Genomic DNA, 10,782 nt, shown 5'->3' with positions numbered 1-10,782 from the left:
CTAATTGCCCGCCCAGTTGCCCTTAGCCTCCTCTATAAATTGAATTCCCCCGAGTTCTTGATAATATGAATTCATATGATATAAATTTTTGTCTAGCTTCTTCTTGTTCATGGCACTCTGATCAAATCTCTGATCGAAGTTAGCAGAATTCGATCTATATTTTCGAAGTGAACAATTTTTAGACAAAGAAATTGTTTCTTGGAGTAACATTGCACGTTGTTCTTTGTCTAAAAATTGTTCACTTCGAAAATATAGATCGAATTCTGGAACCCCAATTGGCCTTCTAATCCCTCTTGAGTAATCCAAATTGGGATTAAACATTTTTCTTACCTCTTCTATCATGCCCTTTTCAAGCATTTGATCAACTCGCCTTGACACAAATGAGTGAAGCAAAGGCATTGACACATCCACCCATAGAAAGCAACATTCATACTTTGATCTAAATATAAAATCATCATCATCTATTAAGGCCTCAATGTAAGAATTGGAGCCTCCAACAATGATTGGAAGGCGGCCTTGTCCTACAATTGACTCAAATCATATGTGATGCCTTGTCACAAAACTCTGTTACCGTGAAATCAGCATTAGGATTTAGTATCCCTAGCAAATGGTGAGGCACGCCACGTTGCTCTTCTTCAGTGACTTTGTTGGTGACTATGTCAAGTCCCTTGTACACTTGCATTTTATCAGAGTTGATGATCTCGGCCGGAAACCGACTAGCAAGATCAATGGAGAGTCTTGACTTGCCAGTTCCTGTTGCTTCCATTACAATCACTACCTTTTCTTTGTGTCTTTGGGGATTGAAGAGATCCATTTTCAGCCCACTAGATGGAAAGTCACGTAGTAAAAAGTTTTACTTGTTTTTCACCCTTCCTTTTAATAAATAAAAAAAAAAAAAAATCTCATCTCTGTCGTTTCTCCCCATTCTTTAAATTGATGTATTTAATTAATAATGGAACTGGATTAATATATATTTACATTATTAATCTCGCAAAGCTATCTAATTATAGCTGAAAGTTGATACTAGTTTTTGGTTAAATTACACCATCCTCCGTGAGGCATAAGAAATGAAAATAACCACAAAATTTTACAAAAATAACAATCCCCTTTTGAGTTTTATAATTAAATAGCAAATAATAATGAAATCCCTATCTTGCCATAAAATTTACCCTTGGTTGAGTGGATATATTTCTAATGAGTAATACTATAAACATAATAATTTTTAATAAAAAAAATTGTGTTGAAAAGTTTTATTGATTCTTATTAGGACTTATTAGTAATACCACTTTATTATTCACAATTAACAATTTGCCATTTCAACAATCATAAAATATTTTGTGAAAATTGTTGTGGCTATATAATTATTGAATTCTAATTTTTTTGGTATGAGGTAACTCAATGACAAAATAAGGATTTCATCAATAAGTCAAACATAAGCTATGATCTTATTGCTTAATTAGTGGCATATTATTTAACCCTAAATAAAAAAAAATTAGATATTATTAAAGTAATTTGTCTAGGTAGATCCATGAATGAAACAGGATATCATTATTTCCTCTGTATAGAATATATGTAAATAAAGTTTACAGTATAAGTAAAAAAGTAATTAACTTAAACTATTATTTTCCATTCCCTTCTGGATCTATATTTCTTTGGCCATGCAAACTTCAATTAGAAAGAATGCAGTACTTATCAAATAAACCTACTCATTACAACTAGAAGCCCTAATGGTGTGGGGTTTGTATGGCAATAAAGTTTAGTTAGGCCTAGTTATAGTCTTATCTTTAATTCCATCTAGGATTTTGTAATTTCATATTGTGGACAACAGAAGCACTGATGCGGTTGGGAGGGTGCCGCACTAGAGTCCGACACGGGGTGCGGCCACCTACGCTGCTGCCTGCGCATTAGTGTCGCGTTTGATTTCTTTTTTCTTCGGATTCGGGCCGACTTGGCTCCAATTCGCGCTGATTCGGCCAGAATCAGGTCGCATTGGTCGTATCGGCCGAATTGGATCGTTTCAGCCGGCAGCTGAAACTGACTGAAGCGGCCGAAAAATGCTGAAATCGACCTTGAATCATGCCAAAACAGCCAAAATCGGCTTTGAATGAGGCCCAAACATCCTAAATCTGTCATTCCTCAATTTTATTTTGAATATTTGTTGTTTTTTTGTGTTTTCTTTTTTGTTTTGTGTTTCTTGCCTTCTTCTTTCTTTGTTTTGTGAACCAAGGCCATAGTAATGTGTTTTTTTTAAAGAATATTTTAATAGTAAAAATATATAGAAAATATAAATAAAAATATTTTTAATAATTTTTTAATTGCTGCACCACGCCGCACCGGCACCCTATTTTTCAAAGATTGCCGAATCCCGCACCCAAATCCTAAAACGCACCCGTGCTTCTTAGCAGTTATACTGTTGTTGTAATGGTTCAAATTCACAATCTACACACACCAAAACCCTAAGCACTAAGCTACAAACCTTGGCAGTAAGTCATGGTTAATTCTTGTATTGTGGCTAAGTACTTAAGTAGCCATAAATATTAGACCCCTTTTATTAAAACAAGAGACTATTTCTTATGATGAATCAAATATTAGTAGTTGATCAATCAATTGAATACTTGCATGAACAAAGAAAGCTTGAAGTGGCATTGGTGTTATACCTGTCTAGTTGCTCCAATAGGTGTCTGTGTTCTAACTTCTAAGACTTCAAACACGAGGTGCACCACCAAATCTTGGAACTGAGCAAATTAGACCAAGTGGTCTCAAGTTTGCCTCATAAACAAGAAACTACTGAAGCAAAAAATTAAACAAACCAGAGATTGGACGCCAGAGATTATCATTGTTTGGCAATAGATTTCTAGTAACGTTGTTTAAATTTTATGGAAATACGTGTAAGTAAAAGTGTGTAAAAATACGTGTTATAGTGTTTTTTTTTAATTTATAAATACGTGTTATAGTGTTTAAACAACTATTTTCATTGTTTAAACACCATTACCAAACGGGGCTAGAGAAGAGTTTGTGTTCTGATTATGATAACATTCTCTTTCTATTTATACAAGCATGTACTCTGTATGAAAGATATTATTAATGTACTCATAAGGTGAAAAATGAATTCACATATCCAATTATCCAAATGATTTCCACAATTATTAAGCAAAGTGTATGTAATAAGTGTCTAGTCTATAGCTCTAGAATTAGAAATGCTTTTTGTTTTTAACTTTCTTTCCTGCCGTCCTTTAAACACTAATGAAGTTTGTCATTTTTTCCCACTATTTCCTGTCCATTCTTTCTACCATTCTCTTCTTTTCATTTTCTGTAACTAAGACAAACACATCTATTAATATACATATGCTCACTATGATGATAGAGTTCACATATCCAAATGACTATTTATTCCAAATTGAATCATGTTAGCAATATTGAATGATTGTATTATATTTCACGTGAAAGAATATACATGGGTGCCTTTATATAGAGGCATATGAGTTCAGTACAAGTAAGAGTATAATACAAGAATGTGTATTATACAAGTAATCTAGTTGGGCCTAAAGTCCACAACACTATACACGTTAACAGCCCTCCTCAAACTCAAGATGGATGTGAGACCAACTTGAGGTTGTCAATCAAAGTACGAAAGCATCCCTTGGATGTGACTAGGTGAAGATATTTGCAAGTTGATCTTTAGAGAAAACTGAGATCAGCTTGAGAGCACCATGGACAAGATAATAACGAATAAAATGACAATCGATCTCGATATGTTTAGTCTGTTCATGGAAGACATCATTGTGAGCAATATGAATGCAATAAAGAGGAATTGCAGAGGATGTAGACACACCTAAGTTTTTGAGAAGCCATCGTAGCCAAATGAGCTCAGATGTGGTATCAGCAAGGGCACGATATTTTGCTTCAGTACTAGAGCGGGGCACATGAGTTTGTTTTTTGATTCACCAAGAAATCAGAGAAGAGCCAAGAAGAAAGCAATAGCCCGTGGTGGACCTGCAATCAGTGGGATCTCCTGCCCAATCAGCATCAGAAATTGTACGGAGAATAAGAGGAGACTGAGCAGAGTAGAAAAGACCATGGAGGAGAGTTTCCTTTACGTATCGAAGAATGCGCAGAATAACAGCATAGTGAGTCAATCGTGGAGTAGACAGATACTGGCTCACCTGGTGAATAACATAGGAAATGTCTAGACGAGTGACAGTGAGATAAACTAGGCTGCCAACCAAGTGTCTGTAATGAGAGGGATTAGACATTGGCTTCCCTCCTGAGGGAGTCAGATGCACATTAAGCTCAACTGGAGTGTCAATAGTCTTGCTATCAGTGAATCTAGCTCGAGACAAGAGTTCAGAGGCATACTTGGCTTGAGTAATGTAAAGTCCATCTGTAGAATGAGTGATTTCAAGACCCAAGAAGTAGTTGAGATGTCCAAGATATTTCATCTCAAACTACTGACTCAGAAAATTCTTGGGTTCTTGAATGCCACTGAGATCATCACCAGTTATGATCATATCATCCACATACAGGAGAAGTAAAATAGTGCCTTTATCAGTGTGACGAAGAAATAAGGTAGAATCATAATGATTGACCATGTAACCCAAGCGAGAGATGGTAGAGCTGAATTTGACAAACCAAGCACATGGAGCTTGTTTAAGGCCATAAAGTGCACGTCGAATGTGACAAACCTTGTTTGATTCAACAGAGAGACCTGGAGGAGGTTGCATATAAACTTCTTCACTTAAATCCCCATTAAGGAATGCATTTTTGACATCCATATGAAAAATGTCCCATTTACTAGCAGCAGCAACAGCTAAGAGGGCACGAACATATGAGATATGAGCAAGCAGAGCAAATGTATCTTCATAATCAATCCCAATACTCCTGTGTAAAACCCTTTACAACAAGACAAGTTTTGTAGCACTCAATGGACTCATCAGAGCGAGTCTTAATCATGTAGATCCACTTACAACTAACCACAGATTTCCTAGGGGAGAGTGTCACCAAATCCCAAGTATGAATTTTAGATAATGCATCAAGTTCCTCTTTTATTGCAATCTGCCATAGAGGGTCAATGGAAGCCTCACGATAGGTGTGAGACTCGTGCAGTATAGTAAGGGCAGTGTAATAATGATAGTCAAGTAAATGTGCAGGAATAGATCTTACCTAAGTTGAGTGACGAGGTGGAATGTCTTGTGTAAGATCTTCAAGCGGAGCAGGAGCAGGGGACCCAAGCTCAGGGTTGGGGTTGGGTAGCTCGTCTTCAACCTGTTGATCTTCGACCTGTTCATCAAAGGGTGAACTAGGAAAGAGATCAATGATATCTAGTGGTTGGATAGAGAAGTCTATAGGAGAATTAGGAGTAGCTGTAGGAGGATCAATAGTAGCTATAGAAGGAATATATGCCTCATCTGGAAAAAGATCTAAGACAGGGGAGGAAGATAGGGAAGCACGGAAGTGAAAGAGCTCAACAAAAAGGCGATGTTCCCAAAAGACAACATTGCGGGAGATACGAAGACGATGAGAAACAAGATCATAACATCGATACGCCTTTTGAGTTTCACCATAGCCAAGAAAACAACAAAGCTTTGACCGAGGCTTAAGTTTGTTATGCTCATGTGGCTGAAGAAGAATAAAACAGGCAAAACCGAAGGAGCGAAGGTGATGATAATCTGGAGATGACCCAAAAAGGCGCTCATATGGAGTTTGATTTTGGATGACAGGACTGGGAATGCGATTAATAGCATGAACAGCATGAAGTGCAGCTTCGCCCCAAAAAGGAGCAGGAACTTTGGCAGAGAGAAGGAGAGTACAAACAGTGTCAAGAATATGACGAAGTTTTCGTTCAGCTCTACCATTTTGCTGAGAGGTACATGGACAAGTTAGTTGATGAACAGTGCCATAGGAATGCAAAATAGCTTGGAAAGCATATTGAGTGTATTCAAGAGCATTATCAGATCGAAAAATTTTGATGCATTTGGAAAACTGGGTTTCAACCATTTTTGCAAAATCACAATATACTTGCAATAATTTATAATGATGTTTCATGTTAAAAATCTAACTATAGCGAGAGTAATCATCAACAAAGACAACAAAAGATCGAGATCCACTAATACTAGAGAAAGAGGAAGGCCCCCAAACATTAGAATGAATAGGGTTAAAGATATCAGTGGATATTGATTCACTATATTGAAAGGCAAAGTTGGTTGTTTTCCTAACTAACATGAAACACACAATCAAAATTTTCTATAGACACTGAACCTAACAAACCTCTAGAAGCCAATTGTTGTACTCGAGAGTAAGTTGCGTGACCAAGTCGAGTATGCCATAATGCAAGAGATAGAATAGAAGAAACTGCAGTTGCTGCAGCAACAAGTGGAAGACGGAGGTTGTCCACGGGAAACATACACCTAACTTTGGGACCAGTTTAAAGCTCCTGTCCCGTCCTCGGATCCTGCACAATACACCTAGAATTATCAAAGATAATGCGATAACCCAACTTAGCTAATTGTCCCACTAAAAATAAATTGTAAAAAAGGTCAGGAACATTAAAGACCCCGGGAACCGAGAGGTTGGAGGTCGAAACGGAACCTATATTATGACCAAAAATTGTGGAACCATTTGCTGTGCGAATATTAAGAGGGTGTGGTGCAGGTTTAAAAATAAGGACGAGTGAGGTGTCATGTGTTGCAACAAGCAAAATCTATAAGCCAAGAAGAAGGAGACATACCAAATAAAGCTGAGAGAGAAGAGGAATAAGATGCATTACCAACCATACGAATGATATTAGCGATGATGTTTTTAAGGTCATCTGTGGACATGGCAAAAGTGTGTCCTGAAAACTTAAACTGTGCAAAGATGGGAGCTATTCGTTGGACACTCTCAATGTTAGCAACGGCAGCAGCAAAAATTGAAACAGCTGATTTGTTGCGATGATAGCAAGTCTCAATATTGTGGTCAAAATGTTTGCAAAAATTGCAAAAAATTTTGCTAGATTGTCAGGACGATTATTGCAACAAGAAGAAGACATGTCCTTATTCTTCATTTAGAAGAAAAATATGCAAAAATGAAATCTACATGAAAAACTGGGGAAGGAGCACCTGGACTGCAAAAGTCAACGGTCAACCTGGTCAAAGTCAACTCTAGAAGTCAATGGTCAATGATGTCGGTCAACGCTGTTAGATAGGTGAAAGGATGCTGATGTCAGCTAGGGCTAACATGGCAAAGTTGCTAGCGCGTGGCGTGCGTGAGGCGCGTGATGCAGCGTAGACGGCACATGAGGCGCGTGAAATCGGTGCAGGGTATACTAGCGGCGCGTGGGAGCGTGTGAGCTATCTGATGAAGCTGATTCTTTTCCGAAGATGTAGATCAGAGAAAGACAATTCCGATGGTGGCGGCGGCAACAAGATTGGAGCAACCCTAGTGGCGCGTGAGGTGCGTGGATGATTTTGTCAAAACTTTGACCAGTGCGTGGAGCCTCAGATGATGGTTAGGTTTCCACCAAGTAGTAGATCGACGGAGGACAATCTCAGTGGTACCTGCAAAAACTCAATCGGGGCAAGGATCAAGGTGGCAATGATATGGCAGTGGTCTCGAGATTTTGAATGGCGGTGGCTGCAGGTCCGGAACCAGAGACAATGGCTGAGATGCATCAGAGGTTTAGCGGCGAATGGCTGTAGTAGCAGTCGTAATGACAGAAGCAATTGTGAGTCTGGAATAACACTAATGAGAGACAAAGCTGTGAAGAAAAAGTCAGAGTAATGGCTTTGATACCATGTTAGAAATACTGAATGATTGTATTTTATTTTACGTGAAAGAATATATATGAGTACCTTTATATAAGAGGCATATGAGTGCAGTACAAGCAAAAGTGTAGTACAGGTAAGAGTGTAGTACAAAAATGTGTACTGCACCCAAGGCCACAACACTATACACGTTAACAGATCAAATTTGGAAATGTGCAACTCAAATTTTCATTAAGAATCCAATTTAATTCTATCATCACAATTTTTGAAGTGGGGTTGCTAAAACTTGGGGTTTTATTAGTGCGGGTTTCCTAAATTGTTGCTTTTCTTTTTTGGTGTTCATTGTGTCCACACACTCACATATGCATGCACACAACACCATCCCTGCCTTTTAATGTGTTGAATGCCTGAATGACTATAGAAACTTGCTTTGTGTCTGTAATGCTCAAAATCTTGAAATATTATGTCTGTGAATGTGGTCGTGACAAACATGACAACCAAATCATTGGACGAAATTGATTTTTCTTGGCTACTCAAGTATTTTTTACTATTAGCATCAACTATGGCCATGTAATTGTCTTTCTTATGGCCTTGCCCTTTATAGATTCTTCAATTTGAAACACATCAATTTCATCCTATGGAATAGATTGACATGAGTTACTTATACAATGCTCAATATAAAGGACCTGTTTCTTATTGTGATTTTGAATCAATTTTGTTTGTTTGAGATAAACCATCAATATATCTAATGAAACTTTTTTTATTTATTAAAAATGCTAATGGGAAATTTTTTTTAAAATTCAAGTGAGATTTATTATTATTATTTTAATGGATACGTTAGTGTCTAAGATGCCAGTTGGGCATTGTGTGTGTCACATAAGTAATTTTCTTTAGTGAGATAATAGAAGTGACTAAATCAAAAAAGGATTTTCAAAATTTTGAGACTAAAATACAAGCTCAAAAAATGTGGGACCAGAGTGAAAAATGACCCAAAATGTAGATACAAAAAAGTATTTTTGCAAAAAAAAAAAAAAAAAAAGAAGTATTATCCAAATCAAGTTAATATTAAATGAACCAAACTTTTTTTTTTTTTTGAGAAACCAGTAGGTCAATTTTATTAAAGATAAATCAGACCGGAAAACATCTTCCAAATCCAGTGGTAATTCTTCTAACCACACATCTTTATCAACAGTTAAAACTGGAGTGGGCTAAACAATTACCCCTACTTACATGACAGAAAGTACAACGTTGCAAACAAGCACTGGCTTTTTTAATATCCTCTATTACATGGCTCCATTGAGTCCTGGGCAAATAGAAGAGCTCTCCGAGCTGCCAAGGCTTCGACCAATTCTACTGAGTTGGGAAGAGGAATATTCTGGCTTAGTGCAGCAATAATTATTCCTTCAGCATCCCTCACTACCACCCCCAGCCCCGCTCTCGCCATACTCTTAAAGATAGCACCATCAAAGTTTATCTTATAAACTCCAGCTTCAGGGGGCACCCACTTCTGCTGTGTACGCCGATTAAGAGGCTGAGATGGACAGCCTTGCACATCCTAATACTCCTGCAATAGTTCTCGAGCCTGCTGGACTGTCACTCTTACATCCCACACCTGTTGCTTCTCCCTTAATTTGTTTCTTCTACTCCAAATACTCCAAGCAACCATGGAAAACAGAGCTGCAGTAGATGAGCTCGAATCGGACAGCACAGCTAACACCAAGTCACCAAAATTCCTAAACACTTTTTATTGTGGGGGACTAAATTTGGGATCCGAAAGCCAAATGCATTTGATTGAATCACACAGCCAAAGGAAGTGTATGGTATCCTCGGGATGCTCATTGCATAAACTACAAACATTATCAGAGAGTGCAAGTCATGTAAACAAATTGCACTTGGTAGGTAACGACTCATTGGAGGCTCTCCACATAAAGTGCTTTACTTTGTTTGGAACCTTCAATTTCCAGATACTATTCCAAAAAGGCTTGCAACCCTCCATGTTGGACGAGCTGGGCTGGGAAGTTCTGTTCTCAGCAGATAACAACTGGTAGGCACTCTTGACAGAGCAATTCCCATCCATGGTTCGAGGCCAAATAAGCAAATCTTTCATCGGATAGAAGTTGACTGGTATGCTTAATATGCTCTCTGCCTCCCATGGTAAGAAATTCTGAATAATAAGCTCTTTGCTCCATATTTTTGTGTGGGGAATGAAAAAATCCTTTACTGTGGTCAATGATGAATCAAGTTGGGGTGACACAATCTAACCTCCTCCTGAAGAGTCCAACCAGCGGTGTTTCCAAATATTGATAGAAGTTCCATCTCCTATTCTCCATCGTGCCCCCTTTAAGATGACCTCCCTTGCTTGTAAGATACTCCTCCATGCAAAGGAACTTCGAGGATTGATAGTGGCATCCAGAATGCTACCCGATGGAAAATATTTCGGCTTAAACACTTTATACAGCAGTGTATCCTTCTCATGGTAGAGTCTCCACAGCTGTTTTTCAAGTAGTGCATCATTAAATTGTCTAAGGTCACGAAAGCCCATGCCTCCTAGAGACTTTGTGAGCATAAGGTATTCCACTTCACCCATTGCATTTTCCTTGATTCTCTTGGCTTCCCCACCAAAATTTGTGGATCATTGCCTCAATAACCTTGATCAAACCCAAAGGAAGCCGAAAAACACTCATCGAATAGGTAGGAATGGATTGTATCACCGCTTTTATCATGACTTCCTTCCCTGCTTGAGAAAGTAGTTTTTCTTTCCAGCCTTGCATTTTTGTCCAAATCCGCTCTTTAATTTGATTGAAGCAAGCTTTTCTCTGTCTACCCACAAAAGATGGCAAGCCCAAATATTTTTCATAATGCTTTATGGCCAGAACCCCTAGCAAGACCTTGATTTCTTGTTGGACCTCCTTCGATGTATTTCGGCTGAAGAATAGGGTGGTTGTCCTTGTTCACCAACTGTCCAGAAGTAGCCTCATACCATTCAAGTAGTTGTTGGATTTTCTGACATTCTGCTTTATTAGACCTACAAAACAAAAGGCAA

General features: G+C 38.1%; 1 pseudogene; it reads right to left on the bottom strand.

Moving 5' to 3' along the window:
* On the bottom strand, positions 1–814 carry LOC142612198 (adenylate isopentenyltransferase 3, chloroplastic-like; annotated as a pseudogene).
* Between the last annotated feature and the right edge of the window lie 9,968 nt (positions 815–10,782).

The sequence above is a fragment of the Castanea sativa genome, chromosome 10 (genome assembly GCF_040712315.1).
Source record: "Castanea sativa cultivar Marrone di Chiusa Pesio chromosome 10, ASM4071231v1".
Taxonomy (NCBI): domain Eukaryota; kingdom Viridiplantae; phylum Streptophyta; class Magnoliopsida; order Fagales; family Fagaceae; genus Castanea; species Castanea sativa.
This window is presented reverse-complemented; position numbering and strand designations above follow the sequence as displayed.